This window comes from Diabrotica virgifera, chromosome 3, assembly GCF_917563875.1.
Source record: "Diabrotica virgifera virgifera chromosome 3, PGI_DIABVI_V3a".
NCBI lineage: Eukaryota > Metazoa > Arthropoda > Insecta > Coleoptera > Chrysomelidae > Diabrotica > Diabrotica virgifera.
Genome location: NC_065445.1, coordinates 143,593,512 through 143,616,194, shown reverse-complemented (window position 1 = coordinate 143,616,194; position 22,683 = coordinate 143,593,512). Strand labels below are relative to the sequence as shown.

The following is a 22,683-nucleotide window of genomic DNA, read 5'->3' as shown; positions in this document are numbered from 1 at the left end:
AATTTTAACGCTATCAACATGTTCGGGGGCTCATTTGATAGATATTTTTAAGTACTTTGACAAATGTTTAATAGGTTTATGTTATAAAATGCATCAATGTCACGTTATGTCAGCCTGAATACTTAGAGTTTTTTACTCGCCGAAAAAAATATACATTCAATTACCTATAACTCACTTTTAGTTAACATTAAAAGGTTTTTCTAGTAAGAGGTTATTTCATTTTTTATTAGCTTCAATTTTAATAATAATAACTTTTTTGTAAAAACTAACACTTTTGAGTTATTGATGAAAAATTGGTTAAAAACATGCATTTTTCTCAAGAGAAATTAAAATCTTTGATCTTTAATAACTTAAAAATGTTTGATTTATTTGAATAACTTTATATAACAAATTTTGCTTGAAATTTGTCCCTCTATCGAATTATGGGGTTATTTTTAATAAAATAATTTTCACCCCCGAGAAGGGGTGGCATCAACCCCCAGGGTAAAAGCGCAATTTGGCACCATATCATCTTTGTTCCTTGAGATATCCTCTAACCACTCACCAATTTTCATGCAAATCGATGGAGGTTCAACGAAATCGGAGGCAATAGCTCATATTCACCTGTGACTCACTTTCTGTGATATTCAGTGACTCCATTAAAAGGGGCCGCAGAATTATTTTAAAAAATATTACGTAAATAAATATTAAAATTCCTTCATTCAGTTTTAAACATAATATTATTTAAATTTTAAAAATATAGAAAACATTGGTAGTATGAATTTTGTATGAAGCTTCGCACTAGTCTACAGTAGTTATTTGACCTTTAACAATAAATCCATTTTTATAAACTTTTGTCTGCGTTTAAATATTACCTTTTCAAAATTATTATAACAAATGCTAACTTCCTGAACTGTAAACTGTACTAAACCCAAAAGTTTCTTCAAATAAAAATGGTTTTCCTAGTCCATCCCGATATAAACGAGCTAGAAGTAATTAATATAGAATAGCGAATAAATCGAAAATAACGATCTTAGTGTAATAATTCATAGCGACTAATTTAAAACAAACTTTCCCAATTTGAAGCCGGAGCTAAAATTCCACGCCTGTAGAAGAGAGAGAGAGAGACCTAAAACTAAAACTAGCGGCATAAATTTAATCAAAAACAGAACACATATTAGAAATTCAATCTCGGAACGAAGCAACCCTAAAGGATCAGGGAACTTCCCTTAAAATATCCTATTTTCACCCACCCCATCCCATTCCGCACCTTAACCACTCCTTATCCCCTCCTTTCCCCATTTTAAAAACTACCCCTATCTCAAGCAAATTTCAGCCTTACAGCCGGGCACTCTTAAGTCATAATATAAAAGTTGGCTGCATGTAAGACGCGCAATACTTATATCTCATTGGTTAGAGTCTGTTACCTAGGTAACCGCGAATAGGCGGGCCCGGAGCTTTGCATCAATACTCTTAACTTTATCTTAGTTAGGAGCGCGCCCGGAGAAAAAACCCTCAGAATTTCGGGCCTCCGCCGACTAGCGGGAGATCCGAAGCGGCCCTGACGTCTTCTATCACTAAGAATGGGATGATGGATTGATCGCAAGAATGGAATGGTTGGTGCTTATAATGATGTTTGAACTCGGGCTTCGCAAAACCTGGTAGAGAGAGAGGGCTTTTATACAAATCAATAAAGATAAGAAACTGGAAAGGTCGGGCAAGGACGTGCCTATGAATATTATTACGGGTTTAAAATCTTACATGTAAAATGGTTGTATCGAAGAAAAGGGATATTAAATAAAAAAATATATTTGTAGGAAATATAAACTGAATATCATATTAAGAAATATATTTACATTACTTATACGATCTTTGCTCCAAAACTCCACTGAAATTAATTTCACGTTTTTGTGATTATGCGTAAGTATTATAATTATTTAACTCGGTAAGTTTAAGAACAATTCAGCTGCAACCAATTCTACAAGCGATAAGTGATTGTAATTAAAATTACATTTTTGACTAACTAAAGTTTGACGTTTAGATTTTCATTCCGAAAATCGTTTTCAAAAAGATTATTAAAGAGTTTTGTTGAAAAGACTGTATAACCGCCAAGTTGATGACATGTCTGCTCAAAAAGTTGAAAGTTGACTTCGCTGCAGTGTCATAGGCAACAGCCATGCGTTGGCTGTAAAGATGTAAGTGTGGATTTTTTACCCTAAGGAACTTCAAATTCTGATTATGTGTGTGTGTGTTCGTGTACTGTTGTTGACTGTTGTATATATGCATGCAGGGATCTAGAAATTCATAATAGAGGGGGCCAGATGTTATTAGACCGCAAATATTATATTTTCCAGATTTAGCCATACGACTCACACTTAGGTACCTACCCTAAGGATAAAACTCACTCATCCCAGATACCTTCAGTATCATAAGGATTGAGCTGTGGTGAGACTATTTCCATGTTATCAAGCCATAGGTGACTTGATACGTCGGAGTATCTCCCAAAAAATACCTTACGCAACTGAATAGATATTGAGAGTAGCGCAGATTTATTATTCCAGATTTAGCGATACGGCTCTCACTCCCTCAAAGGGGACAGTTTATTCATCCTAGATACCTTAGGTAACAAAAGGATTGGACTCTGGTGAAACTGTTTCCGTATTATCGAGCTCTAGATGATTGAGCCTTGATACTTCGGAGTATCTCCCAAAAACTTTCTTAGGCATCTGGATGTTGAGAGTATTATCACTTTCTGCGTGGTCTTAAAGAGATGTTCATTGGTTGCTTTAGCTGTTTTATGTTCTCTAAAAGACTCTTCGGGATGACTTTATTATTGTTGTTGTTGTTGTCTAATACAGTAAACAGTGCATGATTTTGAAATTGGCAGATTCAAGCAATGTGAGGCACAGTGCATATACAATGCTAAAGGCTGTGGTTTCAAAATTCGCGCTTGCACACCACATAACTTTCTTGACATATTAGCTCCGCCGTCGTAACCTTGCACACGAATATTTGAAATATCTAGCCCCAAGTGTCTGAGTTCTCGTATTATATCGCTTAACAATGTCTCTCCAGTTAAATCCTGCACCACTACTAATCTACAGTACCTACTCCTTTTTGTCTACATATCACACACATAATGTAAATTGTTCATTGGAGCTAATGTCAGATGTTTCATCTACCAAAATAGAAAACTATTTTCTTTGCTTAACCACTTCAACAATTTTTTTCTCAATAACAGTGCCAAAATTCTATGAGGTCATTTTGCGTTGGCAAAGGCACTTATAAGCGTTGAATTCTTGGGATAATTTTTGAGATGGTGTTCCAGAATCTGATCACATGCATTAACTCTATATTTAAGAAGTTCACTGAAGTTCCCTTCGTTTGAATTATTGATTGATTCAGACGATTCCATTTGCAAATCAATAGCACACCATCATATCTGTGCCCTTTTAAGGGAATGTTTTGTCGACCGCACAAAAAAATTATTTTTACAATTGGAACAAGTTTCATTCGATTTTCGTTTACTGTTTTTGTAACTCCATTAACCTTCGGATGACCAAGCGGGGGAAATTGTGACCCCAGCGTATGTTTTTCTTTAATAAATTCAAAAGTATTTTTAATTTTTAACTCATTATTTTTTTATTTGACTTTAATATCACTCTAGATATCTTCATATTTTGAAATAAAAAAAATTCCCGATATTTTACGAATAAAAAATATATTCTGAAGTTGATGTTTAGTAAAATAGCGTCTATTATGTGTAATTACAAGTAGTTTTACGCTAATGACGTCGACTTTGCAAAGTAACAAGACACTTACTCAACATACACACTACACATGACACTAATACTTATGTTGTGACTGGCTGAATGACATAAAGTCCATGCCAAAAAAAAAATTAAAAATTAAAAAAAAAAACTTTATTTTTTTGTTAATTGTCATTTTTGACATTTTTGACCTGTGGTCATTTTCCCCCCCTTGGTCATCCGTGTAACAAAAAAAGGTTGGTCATCGGAAGGTTAATCAATTAAAAGATAGCGTTTTCAGTCTTACCTTCAGACCCTTTTTTAAAGTTGCTACATTTTAATTGAGCCGTTTTATGATAGATATTATCAGAATGGCTTCTTAATATTTCACACGCTTTCTTGAATTTCCGAAGAGGCTTAGTAATTAAGTTTTGTAACGCGATTTTGCTTTGACCTCCCTCTTTAGGCCCGAACAAAACATACACACGGCAGTAAGCACCTTCATGTTTCTTGCTGTAAGATAGAAACGGGAATTTATTTAACTACATAATATTTAACTACATAATATTTAACTACAATTGTCTTGAGTGTACAATTGTCTTTGGAAATCTGTATTCACTTTAAATAACTTAAGGATCAGTTACAACACGATATTTTCTCGTCACTGCACTTTTCTTTACCCACAACGCAACCGATATCGTTATAAGTTGGGGCTGCCGAACCTGCATCACACGTAACTGATTCTGGTGAAAATATATTTACACCAATATCGCAGTTTCCGACATCTGACGTTAACATATGCCTATTATTACTATCGGCAACATTAGTAGACAGAGATCTTACTTCAGAACATGGCTTTTTTATGAACTGCATTATATCGGCTTGTCCGCTTGAATCTTTCGTTTGGACATATTCACTATTATTCACCGCTAGCAGACAAAATTCACGACTATTAATATCACTGGCCCCTCTTTACCAATTATAGGTGTTAATTAAGGTTAACTTTTCTACTGTCAATTGGTACGACTGGGCTATCTAGTAAAATTCAAATTTTATACGTATCCAATATATAATTATTCAATATATTGAGATGTGACTTTTCATGAGATAAGTTTTATACCCAGTTTTTGCATTTTAAAATATCATTTTTGTTATTCTTTGAAATGAGAAAAATATATCCGCTGTTTATGGTTCCATCGGTACCCAAATAAATGCGTCTGCAGTTTCTTTTTCAGAGAAGGCTGCTTTATTTTGGATTTTATGGCTTCTTTTAATTCTTTGGAAGCAGTTGTCGTGTATATTCTACTGATTGCTTGAAGTTCTACAGAAAAATAGTAAATAATAAAAAATACTTATAGACTAAATACAATAGGGGGTCCAAGGCCCCATTGACGCCCTCTCTGTATCGGCGCCTGATACAATGTGTCTAAGATTTTATTAATCCGCTATTGTTGATATATTCTTGTAGTTGATTTCTTCTTTTAGTATTGGCAACCAAAGCCTGCTGCATTCTGCTGATGGATTTGCTACACCATTGTCTTCAGTGAGTAGAATGAGGGCTGCTTCTTTGATTTTCCTTTTATTCATCTCTGTTTCTGTAATCATTATTGATGCATTTTCCCTTGATTCTCTGTTAATTGTCCCAGGCATGTTTTGTCGAAATCCCTGTTTTTGATGTAGTTTTCATTCTCATTTACACTTGACGTTGCATTCGCATGGTATTTTATAGATACAGTTCTTTGATCTCTCTTGTGTATTTCCAAGTTTTGATTTAGACAGATTTTTTTTAATGTTGTGATATTGTACTTATTTCCTATCCTTTTTCATTTTTCTCCTAGGCCCTTTACAGATTTTACAGATGGTATTCTGTCATACTTAAATCCCTTCTTGTGAGTGTTTCTGGATTGCTTGTGGTGTTTTGTTGTCATGCTATTAAGTGTTCTTAAATATTGACTCTACATCTACCGTAAACAATTTTGGAGAAATATTGTCTCCCTTTCTTACTCCTCGACCTAAACTGAATGTTTCTGTAGCTTGATTCTGAAGCTTCTGTAGCTGAATGCTGATTAGTGACGTGTAGGTACATATTATTATAGTCAATTCGGCTGTGTATTGATAAATAATGCGAACATGTTGTATCTGTGCAATTTGTGTATCAACAAATGACAATTTAAATTAAATCTTAAAACATATTGCTCCTTTGTAAAGATACTTAAGTATTTAAAAAATAAGTAAATTATTATTTTAACACCCACCCACATTTTAAATTATACATATTTCACAGCAAGGTGGGTAGTTTAAAACACATGAAATTATAAATAGAGTTTAGGCTATTACCGGATGCGTTTTAAGGTTTTAGGGAAGAGTTATGTTTCAAAATACCTTCAATCCCTTCTCAAAATACTCACTGAAAAAACTAAAAACTAGACAAACGTTGTGTTTAAATGGAGAATACACTAAGAACTCAACAGTGAGTTGTGTTTCTGTATACAGTGTATGGTATACAGAAACTCCTTCCCACTTTTCACTGAGATTTTCCAACTCACTGTCAAATTAAATCAACCGATAATATTCTAAATTATTAACCGATACTATTAACCTATTAAATCAACCGATAATATTATTATTAATCTAAATTATTATTCTAAATTATATACGAAACTCTGTCTGTGTAGAGATTAAGTGGCTGTACGACCAACGACAGCGTTTTTCATCGGCCGTGGTTCGTTCCTGGAGCTGTACTTATGTATATGTCCTTGGGAATAGATCACTGTTGTGATTTATTCCAAAGAACATATTTGAGAAGTTGACTAAATTTCACCCTTAATTTTTGATAATATACTGTATACCGGTAATATTGTTTTATTTTTTATTTTGTGTATAAAGGACACCGCACACATCATATGGTAAATGTAATGTCACTCAAATACAATAAAATATACATGAATAGATTCACCTCGAAAATAAAATAATTTCATATCATTGCGCCAACTCTGTTTTTTGATTATTAACGGTGTAAATTTATATAAACAAATCCAAAATCAAATGGGTATGTACATAAGATAGAGTGAAACGAGATTTTGTGAAAAGGCACTTTATAAAACTTTCTGCAGATATTAAGGTATCTTATCTTATAAATAAATAAATGGAAATTCGCACCGCTAAAGAAAGGTCAGCCTCACGCTGAGTTAAGCTGTTTTCAATTCGATAATATATTTTAGACCAATAGTATTTGAATAGGACAATTTTATGGATTCCAAAAATGTGATTTCTATAAATATTAATTACAATTTACGCCGTTATTAATCAAATAATCAAAATTCAGAGTTGACGCAATGATATGAAATTATGTAATTTGGAGACTAATCTATGTATTTATATAAATTTTATTGTATTTGGTGGCATTAAATTGTCCATAAGATGTGCGCGGTATCCTTTAACTTCTATTTTATTCAAACATTAATTTGTTTTTTTTTTATTTTAGGATAACATTTCAGCTGAAGACATTGTATGAAAAACGTATTATTATAAATAGCAAATTACAAATAAATACAAATAATGATTTGTTTATGATTAAAGATGGCATACAAAATAAAATATTAATGTAAAAAATATTTTTTCGCCAATAAAAGATTTTAAAATATTTATCGTTCACTTTTTCGTTTTCCTTACACGTATAATAATACATTTGTATTACAGTAGAGCGTCGATTATCCGAACGTCGATCAACCGAACGACCGGTTATCCGAACTCCCGACTCTCGCGCCCCGCACTCGAGTACTGAGCAAGCGTTAGTAATTAACGCATAAAATATCTTCAATTTTCTTCAATTGTGTATCCAAAAATATGTTGTTGCAAACACTGCACTTTTTTGTTTAATTTCTATTTGTCATTATCAAGGTATAAACAAATATACAGTTATATAAATATGGTTTTTATTCACTTGTGGATAAATATGTATGACAATCTCAATATAGTTCGATTATCCGAACAAATCGGTTTTCCGAACACCCATGTCCCCCAATTAGTTCGGATAATCGACGCTCTACTGTATTTGTATATTATTCATATCGTATACGTAATCGTGGTGACATAATATGATGCATAACATACCCTATTTAAGTGGAATTATTGGTGTTAGTAACACTACTCTAACTCCAATTGTAAAAATAAACTCCTATTTCGACGAGTTAAAAAAAAATTACACACAAGACTATTGTGGTATCTAGAAGAAAATAAATAATATGCTTATTTTAACTTCGTCAAATACTGAGCAGGGGCGGAGAGACGGGAGGAAAAGTGGGCATATATCCCCACCAACAAGGTCCAAAATTAAAGAAAAAAATTGTTAATACATAAATTTATATTAGCTGACATGAAACCACAGACAGATAAATTCAACCCAACAAATCGTCTGGTCACGAAAATTAAGGAAACTTAATGTATGTAAGTTATTATTTATTTCTTTTATGTAGTTTGGGTTTTTCTATTTTATGTCTTTTGGTTGATGTTTCATCGGAAGTTAACCTCCCCAAGAAAATTTCTAGATCAGCCACTAAAGCAGTAGTCTGCTAGTCTGCAAAAGTAATTCAAGTAGATCCTGTGCAGGTAACTTAATAGGTTGATAATTAAATCAAATGGCAAAAGGGTGTATGTTTTCAAAAAACTGATAGTGTGTAAAAACTTTATTAAAATTCAGCTAAGTAACTACTTTAAGCATATCACAAATGCCATCATCAGAGCTTTCGTCTCATAGGTATAAATACCTCAAATGAAGGGTAATTTTTGAACAACACATTACAATAATTCAAATTAATCCAGTGCTTAGCCTCTGGTCATTGTAAAGTATTGAGTATTGTAAAATGGTAGCATTGTATTTTACTCATATTAATGTGACAATTTATTTATTTTAAAGGTTTTTACCCATGACCAGAAGGTAAGCCCTGGGTTAATTTTAATTATTGTAATGTGTTGTTCAACGATTACTCTTTATTTGAGGTATTTATAACTATGAGACAAACGCTCTGATGATGTGATTTTTGATATGCTGAAAGTGCTTAGCTGAATTTTAATAAAGTTTTTATTTGTTTACACACTATGAATTTTTTGAAAACATATACCCGTTTGCCATTTGATTTATAGAAGTGTGTACACGTCATACAGTATTTGTCTTGAATAGGTTTATAATCAGAGACATGTGAAGTTTGCAAATAATTAATAGAACATTACAGTATTTTGGATATCTCAGACGTATATGACACAGTATGAAGACATAGTATGGTAAGCTATGAAGATTTGGGCAATAAGAAACAATAAACTAAAGGTTTTCACGCTAATTGTACGTTTTGTTGGATAGGACTAATCCTATACAATAAAACGCATCGTGTAAAAAGCAATATTATGTTATTTTTGCTGTATACACGCTACGTTTTATTGTATGGGATTTGTCCTATCCAACAAAACGTACAATAAGACGTAGCGTGAATACCGGCCTTTACATTCTCTGCAGTAAAGAGCGTCCTTCGCTCGTGATTGCACTGATAATTACATATCAGAGAACGATCTTAAAACGAGAAAAGTAAGTCGTTTTCTCGATTTCCCGTGGCTATCGACGGTATGAAGAAATGAATATGGTGACTTCGGACTTGGAGTAAAGAACGACAGGGGAGAGAGAATGACCGAATTCTACCAACACAATAAAATATGGTAGTGACAAATACATAGTTTAAATTACATACTCGCATATTATAGGTACCTACACGTGGACTTGACCGCAACATAATGAAAACATATTAATCCGTAATAAACAAACAAAAAATGATATCCCAACGCTATCATCATTACAAAGATATGTCTTGGAGCTGACATAAATTCTGATCATAATATTTTTGTAAAAGTTTGCTCAAGATGAAAAGTCCGATGACGTAAACGTCCTGTTAAAAGCTATTAAAGAACAAAATTTAACAACGTAGTAGAAAAACATCTAAAAATATTATATGAACAACAAACAGGAATAAATAACAGACGAGATTTTACAACTAATTGACAAACGAACAGAACCCAAAGCAAAAGATGACAAAGACGGAGAATACAAAAGAATTCGAAAAATAGAAACAAGGAATGACTGAAAAAATGCTTCGAAATAGAACTGCAACAAAGGCATGATTTTCTTTAAATTACATAAAAAAGTAAACGAGTTCACAGCGATTATACTCCGTTTGAAAATGATTGATAGCGAAGTTTTTATGGCAAAGCTCATTTTAATTTTATCTTGTATTGTATTCAAAGTTTGTCGAGATGGAATACAGTACAACATAAAATGCAAATAAATATGCTGTGCCATAAAAACTGTGCTATTAATAATTTTCAAGCGTATTATAGCAAGAGAACAACTTTTCACACCATTGCTGAACACAGATGACAAACTGATAGAATCGACCGAAGGTAAACGGAAATATAGTGGAACATCGAACATTAATCGGGACCGCGACCGATCCGGGTTATCGAAAATCCGGGTTAGCCGGAGAATATGGTAAAAATTAATAAAACACATATAAATAATAAACAAATACACATTATAATTGCAAAAACATGAAATATATAATACAGGGTGAGTCATGAGGAACTGTACATACTCCTATCTCGTATAGAGACTCCTATGGGGAATAACAAATGACCATTAAAAAGTGTCTGCTCCCATTGTTTAATAATATACAGGGCGAGTTTCGCATTTTGACAGAAATTTGTATTCGCCATAATTTTTGAACGGTCTGATCGATGTGTCTCTTATTTTGGTCAATCGTTACACTATTACCACCTTATCAACTGATTTATTCAAACTAGAAAAAAATCAGGTCCGGCTTCAAAAAAATTAGTTCGTTTGGGTCTTAGAAAAAATTTCACCCTGTATACGCTTTTTGAAAACTATAATATGAATTTTATAAATTAGACAAATAAGCAATTAAAATGACATATTTATTTTTTCCCCACACGATTACTTAAGTTTTTATAAAAAAATCAAATTTGACTATGAATTAAAAGTTTGGTAAAGTGAACCATAGATTTAAAAAAAATAACCTTTATTACAAAAATTAATTTTTTTTAACAAATATTTAATTTATGTTACCACCCAATCAACTGATTTATACAAACTAGAAAAAAAATCAGGCCCGGATTTAAAAAATTAGTTCATTTTAGTCTTAGAAAAAATTTCACCCTGTATACGCTTTTTGAAAACTCTAATATGAATTTTACAAATTAGATAAATAGGCAATTAAAATGGCATATTTATTTTTTCCCCACACGATTACTTAATTTTTTATAAAAAAATCAAATTTGACTATGAATAATTAAAAGTTTGGTAAAGTGAAACATATTTACTAGAAACCAGATTTAAAAAAAAAATAACTTTTATTACAAAAATTAATTTTACTCACAATCGGTTAGTAATTTATGGATTTCTAACCTTTGAAGTAATCAGGAAGCGACTTATTACTTACTTTACTTTCCCAGCTAGCCGGGAAAGTACTTTCCCGACTAGCATCTGTCACTTTTCTACCTGCAAATGTCAATGTCATTTTTGATTAAAAGATGGTTTAGAAAGAATAGAATCCACTCAACATTTATTTAATTAAGAAACAACAATAACAAACAGAAAACTATTTGGAATTATAAATATTAATAGTTACATTAGCACACCTTTAGCCACGCACCATTTACTGTATAGTTCATAGGTGTTTTCATACCTCTCCCTGCTTTTTTCAGGAATTATTCCTTCAGTAGCTCTCTCTGCGGCTACCCGCAGTTCTGGTGGCGTACATTCAAATTCACTATCAGACATTTTTGTAAAATAAACACAATTTGATTATATGTACAATTAATGGCGTCATGTATCGCCTAAATGTCAGATTCAACAAACTTGTTTTGTTACCTAGCAACGATCTCACAGGTTAAAATTACTTAAAATAATTCATCTTATCACATAATGAAAATGGATACCTACAGATATTTGAAACGAAATTATTATTGGTAGATTGTGAGTATTAGAAATCCATAAACTACTAACCGATTGTGAGTAAAATAGTATACAAACCTCGCGGGAACTCATTCTAGCCTCGCGTCTGTAGTTTACCTCGGTGCTTCGCACCTCGGTAAACTACCTTGCCGCTCGGCTGAAATAGAGTACTTTCACGCTAGGTATGTAATATACTATTTTTTTTGAACAAATATTTAATTTATGTTACCACCCAATCACCTGATTTATTCAAACTAGAAAAAAATCAGGCCCGGATTTAAAAAATTAGTTCGTTTTGGTCTTAGAAAAAATTTCACCCTGTATACGCTTTTTGAAAACTCTAGTATGGATTTTACAAATTAGACAAATAGGCAATTAAAATGGCTTATTTATTTTTTCCTCACACAATTACTAATTTTTTATTAAAAAATCAAATTTGTCAAAATCGGAATTTTACCATAAAAATAAAAAAAATTTAAACAACGTTTTTATTAAAATTAAAATCTTCACCATTTTTTTTTTATACCACGTCTAGATCTAAAACCCATAACACTTTTTTTTGGACTCTACAGTTTGACATAGACGTGATCAAATAGATAAATTCTAAATTTTTTCACTTAATTTTTGCGATTTAACTTTGCAATTAACGAATATGCACATTTCATTTTTAAAAATTCATAACTTTTATGAGAAGAAGACTGAAAGTCTACAACAATTTTCATAGTCTTCACAATGGGAAGAGATATGTGCTGTAAAAATTTCAGAAAAAAAAATATTAAACTGGAACAGAGTTGTAGCGAGTTAAACCGTGATTTCATTTTTTTTTAGGTTAAAATTCCGATTTTGACAAAGATTTTTTAGTAAAAAATTAAGTAATCGTGTGGGGAAAAAATAAATATGCCATTTTAATTGCCTATTTGTCTAATTTATAAAATTCATATTAGAAATTTCAGAAAGCGTATACAGGGTGAAATTTTTTCTAAGACCAAAACGAACTAATTTTTTAAATCCGGGCCTGATTTTTTTCTAGTTTGAATAAATCAGTTGATTAGGTGGTAACATAAATTAAAAATCTGTTAAAAAAAATTAATTTTTGTAATAAAAGTTTTTTTTTTAAATCTATGGTTCACTTTACCAAACTTTTAATTCATAGTCAAAGGACATCGCACACATCTTATGGAAAATATAATGTCACTCAAATTCAATAAAATTTATACCAATAGATTCGTTTTAAATTAAAGATCAAATCTTATCATTGCGCCAACTCTCTATTTTCAAAAATAAGAGCAGAAATTGATATAAATAAATCTGAAATCAAATGGGTAGGTACATAAGTTAGAGAGAGAAAAAATATTTTAAAATACCCAGATTTTCGGTACTCCATAAATCAGCGGATTGGTTTCACTAATCCGCTTAGGCCCAGCCGGATTTAAGCTGTTATGAATAGCACTCAGAGCAATAATGATTGTAAACTAACATTTTATGGACTCCAAAAATGTGATTTCGATAAACTTTAATTGCAATTTGCGCCGTAATTAATCATAATTAAGAGTTGGCGCAATGATAAGAATTGATCGTTATAGTAAAACGAATCTAATCGTATAAATTTTATTGAATTTAAGTGACATTATATTTTCCATAAGATGTGTGCGATGTCCTTTGATTTTTTTATAAAAAAATTAAGTAATCGTGTGGGGAAAAATAAATATGTCATTTTAATTGCTTATTTGTCTAATTTGTAAAATTCATGTTATAGTTTTCAAAAAGCGTATAAAGTTTTTTTAAGACCCAAACGAACTAATTTTTTTGAAGCTGGACCTGATTTTTTTCTAGTTTGAAGAAATCAGTTGATTAGGTGGTAATAGTGTAACGATTGACCAAAATAAGAGACACATCGATCTGACCTTTCAACAATTATGACGAATACAAATTTCTGTCAAAATGCCAAACTCGCCCTGTATATTATTAAACAATGAGAGCAGACACTTTTTAATGGTCATTTGTTATTCCCCATAGGAGCCTCTATACGAGGTAGGAATATGTACAGTTCCTCATGATTCACCCTGTATGTAAAGTACATCTAAATTACGTATACATTTATTGTATACAGTATTGTTTATTTCTTGGTAAAAAACCCAGTCAAAGTGAAAAAATGTTTGTTTTGTCTGATGAAAATCGGTCCGGGTTAGCCGGACTCCCGGGTTATCGGAGGCCGACTTATCGGGGTTTCACTGTAATAGGAAAGCTATCTCAAAATTCTTTTTCACGGCATACGAGAAGAACCAAAAAGATTGGACAACAGTAACGAAGGACCAAAACTTCTGAAAACTGAAATATAAATGCCAATAACAAATAAAAGAATAATAACCGAATCCATAAAAAGTGCGAAAAAAATTTCGGAGACGATCATTTTCGATTCAGAGCCGGCTTAGAAACGAGAGAAGCCCTGTTCAGTTTACTAGTTCTGGCTCAAAAATGCTATGGCCAGAAACAGAAACAGAAAGATATACAGGGTGTTTCATTAATGATTGTCCATATAGCAACTGGAGAAACCTTAGCACAAAATACGAAGATTTAACCTAAAACACTTAAATAAAATGTGGTTCCTTACTGAGTTACAGAGTGTTTTATCTAAAAATTTAAAAACTATTTTTGCTCAACATTTTAAAACTATTCGACGTATCCTTTTCATACTTAGCAGAAAGTGCCACTACTATACACTTTACTAAATTGTGATAAATAAACGTTTCTAGCTACTACCAGAGGCGTACGACAGGGGATAGTAAATTGTTGACCCTTCTCAAATTCTACGCCACTGGAAGAATTACTATTTTAGTGCCATTTCTAGATTGCCCAATACTATCTACGTAAATAATATACTCTTCATTGGTAACGATAAAGTCAGTAGTTTTCGAGATATTTGAAGATAAATATGAAACGGCACAGTTATTTTGATTACATTATGATATGATTCATATCATTAAAATTTAAAAATTATTTTTACCCAGTACTTTAAAACTATTTTACGTATCCTTATCATACTTGGCAGAAAGTGTAAGTACTGTACACCCTACTAAATTAAGATAAATAAACGTTTCTAGCTACTACCAGAGGCGTACGACAGGGGATAGTGGCTGGTTGAGCCTTCCCAAATTCTACGCCACTGACAAAATTGCTATTTTAGTGTATTTTTTTGATTTTCCAATCCTTTCTATGTAAATAATATGGTCTTCATTCGTTACGATAAAATGATTAGTTTTCGAGATATTTGAAATTAAAAATGAAGCGACACAATACATTAATCAAAATAACCGTGTGGTTTCATTTTTAACTTGAAAGATATTGAAATCTAATGACTTTATCGTTACGAATAAAGAGTACACTACTTTTATAGAAAGTATTGGAGAATCCAAAAATTGAACTAAAGTAGCAATTCCGCCAGTGGCGTAGAATTTGGAAAGGGCAACCATTCACTTTCCCCCGTCGTACGCCTCTGGTAATAGCCAGAAGCGTTTGTTTAACATAATTTAGCAGTTTGTACAGTACCTATGCTTCCTGCCAAGTATGAAAAGTATACGTCGAATAGTTTTAAAATGCTGAGCAAAAATACTTTTTAAATTTTTAGGTAAAACACCCTGTAACTCAGTAAAGAACCACATTTTATTTAAGTGTTTTAGGTTAAATCTTCGTATTTTGTGCTAAGGTTTCTCCAGTTACTATATGGACAATTATTAATGAAACACCCTGTATTTATATGTGTCATAGATATCGAAATATAATTTGATAGAGAAGACACCATTGACTATTAGAACGATTGCAAGAAGTCGATTTAGATGGACCAGACATCAAACTACAAAGGCTTGTACTGGAACCAGAACACCAGAGTTAGGATCGAAGGTTCCACGTCCGCAGAAGTAGAAATTAGAAGAGGAGTTGGACAAGGATGTGTTTTGTCAGCTCTGCTATTTAAGCTTCCATCTGAGTTTCTATTTAAAAAGGTACTGTAGGATTTCAAGGATTGCGTCAAGATAAATGGCGTAAATATTTAGAGCATCAGACAGGCCGATGATACGGTATTGATTATGCATTTCGACTTTACAACGAGGTTTATGACGACTCATAGACAGGACCAACTTGGTTTGTAAGCAATTTAGTATGAAAATAAAGATCAATAAATCAAAAGTGGTACCAATCCGAAAAAACCAAAATGTACCTCAGCCTCATACAAAAAACGGACACATTTTAGAACAGGTTAACAAATTTAAATTACCTGGGACTTTAAATCCTGAATTAAAAATAAGATCAAGAATAGAACACGCCTGAAAATCTTTCGCAAAAGACTGCTATAAGATCGTCGAGTAAAACTCGAAATGGGTCTACTAGTCCAGGGTAATAAGGTTTTTCCCATGACACTCGAGCAGCCAGAGTACTGAAGCGTTTTTTCGATAGGTAATACCTATAAGAGAAAATTGTAACTATCTCCTGCGTAGGATCTGGCGGCCATTTTTATTTATAAACAATTAAGTGTCAAAAAATGGCATTTTTCCCTTTTTTTTCAAATCAATGGAAAACAGTTACTCTCATGGTTCTTTTAGTACAAATATCTTTGAGACTATGGAAAAAGCTTTAAAATGACGTATTACAAAGTTTGATATACTCATTTATTGTTAATATAATTGCGAAAAAAGGTCGGAATTACAAAAAAATGAATTTCGCAATATCTATTGTAAAAATTAGTGTACAGCTTTGAAATTTTTGTCATGTAAGGGTTCTTTAGTGCTTAATATGTGATAAAAATTTCAAAGCGATTCATTCAATTGTTTGAATTTTATTTAAATTGTTTATCCCAGAGAGCATTTTTTTGCAATAACATAAGTCAGAAAAAAATGACGTTAGAACCATTCCACAGGTGTCAAATGAAAGAGCATGAGCTATGTTTTCAACTTGTTTTAAAAAAAGAGAATAAAAAATGCATTTATTAGTAATAAATAATTATGCAAAAGTATCGTAAATCTTTCCTTATAAACTTTTTATTTTGTTAAATAAGAAATTATATATATTTATTACAATTTTTTATCAATTATGATATAAATAACATTACTTGGTAGTTGTGCACTTAAAACAGTTAATTTTTTTTTAAAAAGTTATCCAAAATGTTTATAAGGAAAGATTTACAATACTTTTGCATAATTATTTATTACTAATAAATGCATCTTTTATTCACTTTTTTTAAACCAAGTTGAAAATATAGCTCATGCTCTTCCATTTGACATCTGTGGAATGGTTCTAAGGTCATTTTTTTCTGACTTATGTTATTGCAAAAAAATGCTCTCGGGGATAAACAATTTAATTAAAATTTAAACAATTGAATGAATCGCTTTGAAATTTTTATCACATATTAAGCACCAAAGAATCCTCATTTGACAAAAAGTTCAAACCTGTACACTCATTTTTACAACAGTTATTGCGAAAATAATTTTTTTTGCAATTCCGATTTTTTTTGCAATTATATTAACAATAAATAAGTATATCAAACTTTGTAATATGTCATTTTAAAGCTTTTCCCATAATCTCAAAGATATTTGTACTAAAAAAATCATCTTCTTCTTCTTCAGGTGCCGTCCTCGTTCCGAAGTTTGGCTATCATCAAGGCTATGCCTATTTTTGATACCGTAGATCTAAATAATTGGCAGCTGCTGCTGCCAAAAATCATATGAAAATCAATGAAAAAAATCATACGTTTCACTATTTTCCATTGATTTGAAAAAAAAAAGGGAAAAATGCCATTTTTTGACCGTTATTTGTTTATAAATAAAAATGGCCGCCAGATCCTACGCAGGAAATAGTTACAATTTGTTTCTATAGGTATTACTTGTCGAAAAAACGCTTCAGTACCCTGGCTGCTGAAGTTTCACGAACAGGGTATATTTTTGTCTTATTACCCTGGCCTCTACGTTTATCAAAATGTTAGATCAGATCGGCTCTTCTCTATGCAGTCCAAATGTCGGCCTTTAAAAAGTAAATAAATTGGAGGTCTTTGAAATTTGGATCCACCAAAGCATCCTCAAGATTTTATGGACATCGCAGACCTCAAATGATGAAGTGCTGCATAGAATAATAGGCAAGAACGAGAACAAATAAATATGCTGAATAATCGTGAAATGAAAGATCGTGGCACAAAGAAAGATTAGGAAGGAAAATTCTATCCTTGCTAAGAAATATCCGACCATGGAGAAGGTTAAATTTTGAACAACTAATAAGAAAAGCTGAGGATTTGGTTCTATTGATAATTGAATTGACTAATTTAAGAAATAAATAGCCCTTTCGGGGATAAATTCAACGATATAGAGTGTAGGTATCATTCTATAATAATTACTTTATGAACTAATTCAGGAAATGTTATTCAACGAATTCCAATTTTTGCCACGGAGTATAACCTTTTTTTTTGTTGGCGTTTATTTATCATCCGTTTATTTTTTGCAAAAATATGCGACAAAAGGTGATAAAAATTGTAAACTGGTATTTATTTGACATAAACTATCTGCAGTGAAGTAATTTTACAAAAATGGTTGTGCTTTTAACAGAGAGACAAATAATGAAAATTTTGATTATGGTTGGTTGTAGATTCAAATTTTACAGTGAACAATGAATGTGCGAATTATTTATAGCCCAGTAAATGAACGGGAAATACGGCGATGCCGTATAATTTTCAGGGGTAGCATTGAATTGCATGAAAATTTGGATTTAGGTTCTACTTACACTCTACTTCAAAGTTGAATTTGTGCCGTTCGCTGATTTTTATTTTTTAGGGGTGAAAACTACCCCCATTAGAAAAGAACGTATAATTGTGAATTAAAGCAGATACATAATTTAAATCATCTTTTAATGAAGTGAATGAATGTTAATTGACACGAATAACATAGTTTAAGATTTTATCACAGTTTAACCCTTAATCTCAGCCCCTAGAATAGTTTTAATTCAAACAAACAATGTCATTGAATACCTTGTCGTTACTGATTTGCATGGAAATTTGGATTTAGGTTATACTTACCCTTCATTTCAAAATTGGACTAATGGCGGACTTCTAGGTACCTAATGAAAATTACTGACTATTTTAAAATTATAATTCTCCGTTTTTATATTTCTCTCCTCTGTGTCTTTGTTTTCTCTTCATTTAGTGTTAAGCCTCTTTCCACTGATTCCTTTTCAATTTGTCTAGTTATGTCCTCTAAGGTTCTTCTGTCTCTCGCCAGCACCGCTAGGTGCTGGAACTCGCATATATGCTACTACCTGGACTGAATTGACCCGTGTTGAGCTGCCCCCCCCCCCACTTGCAAAAATTAAAAAACAAATAGCCCTGATTTATGAGCTATTTATGAGCTCTCATATTCCGCAAACTAAAATTTTTGAGCTCGTTCCACTGAGCAGGAATTTGATACTTTAGTGGGGGGGGGCTGAGTCAGCCCCCCCCACTACTTAAAAATAGGAATATTGAATCGGTTTTTGCGGCAGAATTACGAGCTATTTATGAGCTCTCGAAATTATATAGTTTCGATTTTTGAGCTCATCCCCTTCACCCCCAAACAACCCTTTAATTGATTTAACTTAAGAGAAAAATGCTGAGAAAACTTAAAATATATCGTATTGCGGATATAATTCCTATAGCTTATATACTCTAAGAATAAACTATTAAATCACGTGCATTTCGATTATTGAGCTACAACCCCTTCGCAAGAAAACCACCCTATCTTCCCGGCTTAAGAGAAAGTTGTACTTAAAATGCATTAAACTAATTATTTAGCGACTACATATCATTGAATAATTTATAAGTTTCCAAATTACGCGCATTTAGATCAGTAAATTGCAATTTATTTTGTATAGTGCAGTCACTGAAGGTAAAAATCAACGATTACCTTCAATTTCGGTGAACCTTCATCGATTTTCACGAAAATTGATCAGTGGTTAGAGGATACGTCAAGAAACAAAGGTGACATGGTACCACCTTGCGCCTTTACCCTGAGGGTGGATACCGCCCCTTCTCGGGGGTGAAAATTATTTTATTAAAAATAACTGCACAAATCAATAAAATAACAAATTAAAAGCAAAATTTATTATATAAAGTTAATAAAATAAATCAATACTTTTTAAGTTATTAAAGATCAAAGATTTTAATTATTCGTGAAAAAAATGAATGTTATGAAGCGGTTTTTCGTAAATCACTGAAAAACTGTAAGTTTTTACAAAAAAGTTAATAGTCGTTTAATTCGTATTCGTATAGCTTATATTCTAAGAATAAACTCTTAAATCACGCGCCTTTCGATTATAGAGCTACAACCCCTTCGTAAGAAAACCATCCCATATTCCCGGCTTAAGAGAGTTGTAGTTAAAATAATTTAAATTAATTATTTGGCGACTACATATCGTTTAATAATTTATGAGCTTGCAAAATATACGCATCTCAATTATTGAATTGCCATTTTTTTTCTATAGTGCAGTCACTGAAGGTAAAAATCAACTATGACCTTCGATTTCGGTAAATCTCCATTCATTTTCACGAAATAACAATAACAACTTGGGGTTTTAACCTGGGGTATATGTCACCCCTTCTCGGGGGTGAAAATTACTTTATTAAAAATAACCCCACATATTGAGAGAGGGACAAATTGTAAGCAAAATTTGTTATATAATGTGATTAAAATAAATCAATACCTTTGAGTTATTAAAGATCAAATATTTTAATTATTGTGAAAGAAAATGCATGCTTTAAAGCGAGAGAGAGAGAGAGAGAGAGAGAGAGAGACATACTTTATTGATACAATGTACCAAAAGGCCATCGACCGAAGTCTTTCAGCCAGGCCTTTAAAGCGATTTTTCATAAATAACTCAAAAACTGTAAGTTTTTACAAAAAAGTGTTGATCACTAAAATTCAAGCTAATAAAAAATATAATAAATTGCTTACTTGAAAAACCCTTTAATGTTAATTTAAAGTAAGTTATTGGTAGTTAAATGTATATTGTTTCTGCGACTATTCAAATCTAAGGATTCAAGCTTAAATAACGGGAAAGAGATGCATTTTATAACACTTAGGTACTAAATACTTGTCAAAGTACTTAGAAATACCTATCAAAAATGAGCTCCAGAAAAAGTTGATAGCATCAAAATCCGCTCACCAACTTTCGTGAAAATGAATGGAGATTTACCGAAATCGAAGGTCATAGTTGATTTTTACCTTCAGTGACTGCACTATAGAAAGAAAATGGCAATTCAATAATTGAGATGCGTATATTTTGCGAGCTCATAAATTATTAAACGATATCTAGTCGCCAAATAATTTATTTAAATTATTTTAAGTACAACTCTCTTAAGTCGGGAATATGGGATGGTTTTCTTGCGAAGGGGCTGTAGCTCTATAATCGAAAGGCGCGTGATTTAAGAGTTTATTCTTAGAATATAAGCTATACGAATTAAACTACTATTAACTTTTGTGTAAAAACTTACAGTTTTTCAGTGATTTACGAAAAACCGCTTCATAACATGCATTTTTTTCACGAATAATTAAAATCTTTGATCTGTAATAACTTAAAAAGTATTGACTTATTTTATTAACTTTATATAATAAATTTTGCTTTTAATTTGTTCTTTTATTGATTTGTGCAGTTATTTTTAATAAAATAATTTTCACCCCGAGAAGGGGCGGTATCCACCCTCAGGGTAAAGGCGCAAGGTGGTACCATGTCACCTTTGTTTCTTGACGTATCCTCTAACCACTGATCAATTTTCGTGAAAATCGATGAAGGTTCACCGAAATTGAAGGTAATCGTTGATTTTTACCTTCAGTGACTGCACTATACAAAATAAAGTGCAATTTACTTATCTAAATGCGCGTAATTTGGAAGCTTATAAATTATTCAATGATATGTAGTCGCCAAATAATTAGTTTAATGCATTTTAAGTACAACTTTCTCTTAAGCCGGGAAGATAGGGTGGTTTTCTTGCGAAGGGGTTGTAGCTCAATAATCGAAATGCACGTGATTTAATAGTTTATTCTTAGAGTATATAAGCTATAGGAATTATATCCGCAATACGATATATTTTAAGTTTTCTCAGCATTTTTCTCTTAAGTTAAATCAATTAAAGGGTTGTTTGGGGGTGAAGGGGATGAGCTCAAAAATCGAAACTATATAATTTCAAGAGCTCATAAATAGCTCGTAATTCTGCCGCAAAAACCGATTCAATATTCCTATTTTTAAGTAGTGGGGGGGGGCTGAGTCAGCCCCCCCCCCACTAAAGTATCAAATTCCTGCTCAGTGGAACGAGCTCAAAAATTTTAGTTTGCGGAATATGAGAGCTCATAAATAGCTCATAAATCAGGGCTATTTGTTTTTTGATTTTTGCAAGTGGGGGGGGCCAGCTCAACACGGGTACTGAATTGTTAGTGATCGTCCCATTGATTTTGATTAATCGTTCATTTGATACCTATTATAAAAAAAGGCAATACAATTCCGCTTCTGAGGCAGTACGAAGTTCACCTGGTCAGTTAGTGTATTTTAATCAAATTAGAACGTTTTGAACTTCAAAAAATAATAATACCAAGCAATAAGGTTTCGTAAGTCTCAGGTTTTCTTCTGTTGCTAAGGCGCGTCGAATAATATATCTCTTGTACTCTTTCGACGGCTTTAAAACAGTACTTGTGATTTTAACTGTTGAACCGAAAGTCTGATGTCAAATTTCTCATCTTTAATGCCGTCTTTGGGTTGTCAACTCTTATTTGACACCTCATTTGTCATTATATCTATTTTAATAAGGGAGGAGTTGTGTTTACGGATGGGCCAACAGATACAAGGTAACCATATTTTAAATGAACTAAAGAAACACAGACTTACTCACAATCATTTAATTTACTTTGTCTAATCTTCGGGGGCTCAGTGGAGGCTGCCCTT

The 22,683-nt window shown here is 32.2% G+C and overlaps 1 long non-coding RNA gene across 1 annotated transcript in view; it reads left to right on the top strand.

Annotated features, from left to right (window-relative positions):
• The window catches only part of LOC114332122 (uncharacterized), a 28,228-nt gene extending 20,857 nt beyond the window's left edge, over positions 1–7,371 (top strand). The window contains exon 2 of the long non-coding RNA XR_007696806.1: positions 7,213–7,371. This is a non-coding gene — a long non-coding RNA (uncharacterized LOC114332122). The remainder of the gene's footprint in view (positions 1–7,212) is intronic.
• The last annotated feature ends 15,312 nt before the right edge of the window (positions 7,372–22,683 follow it).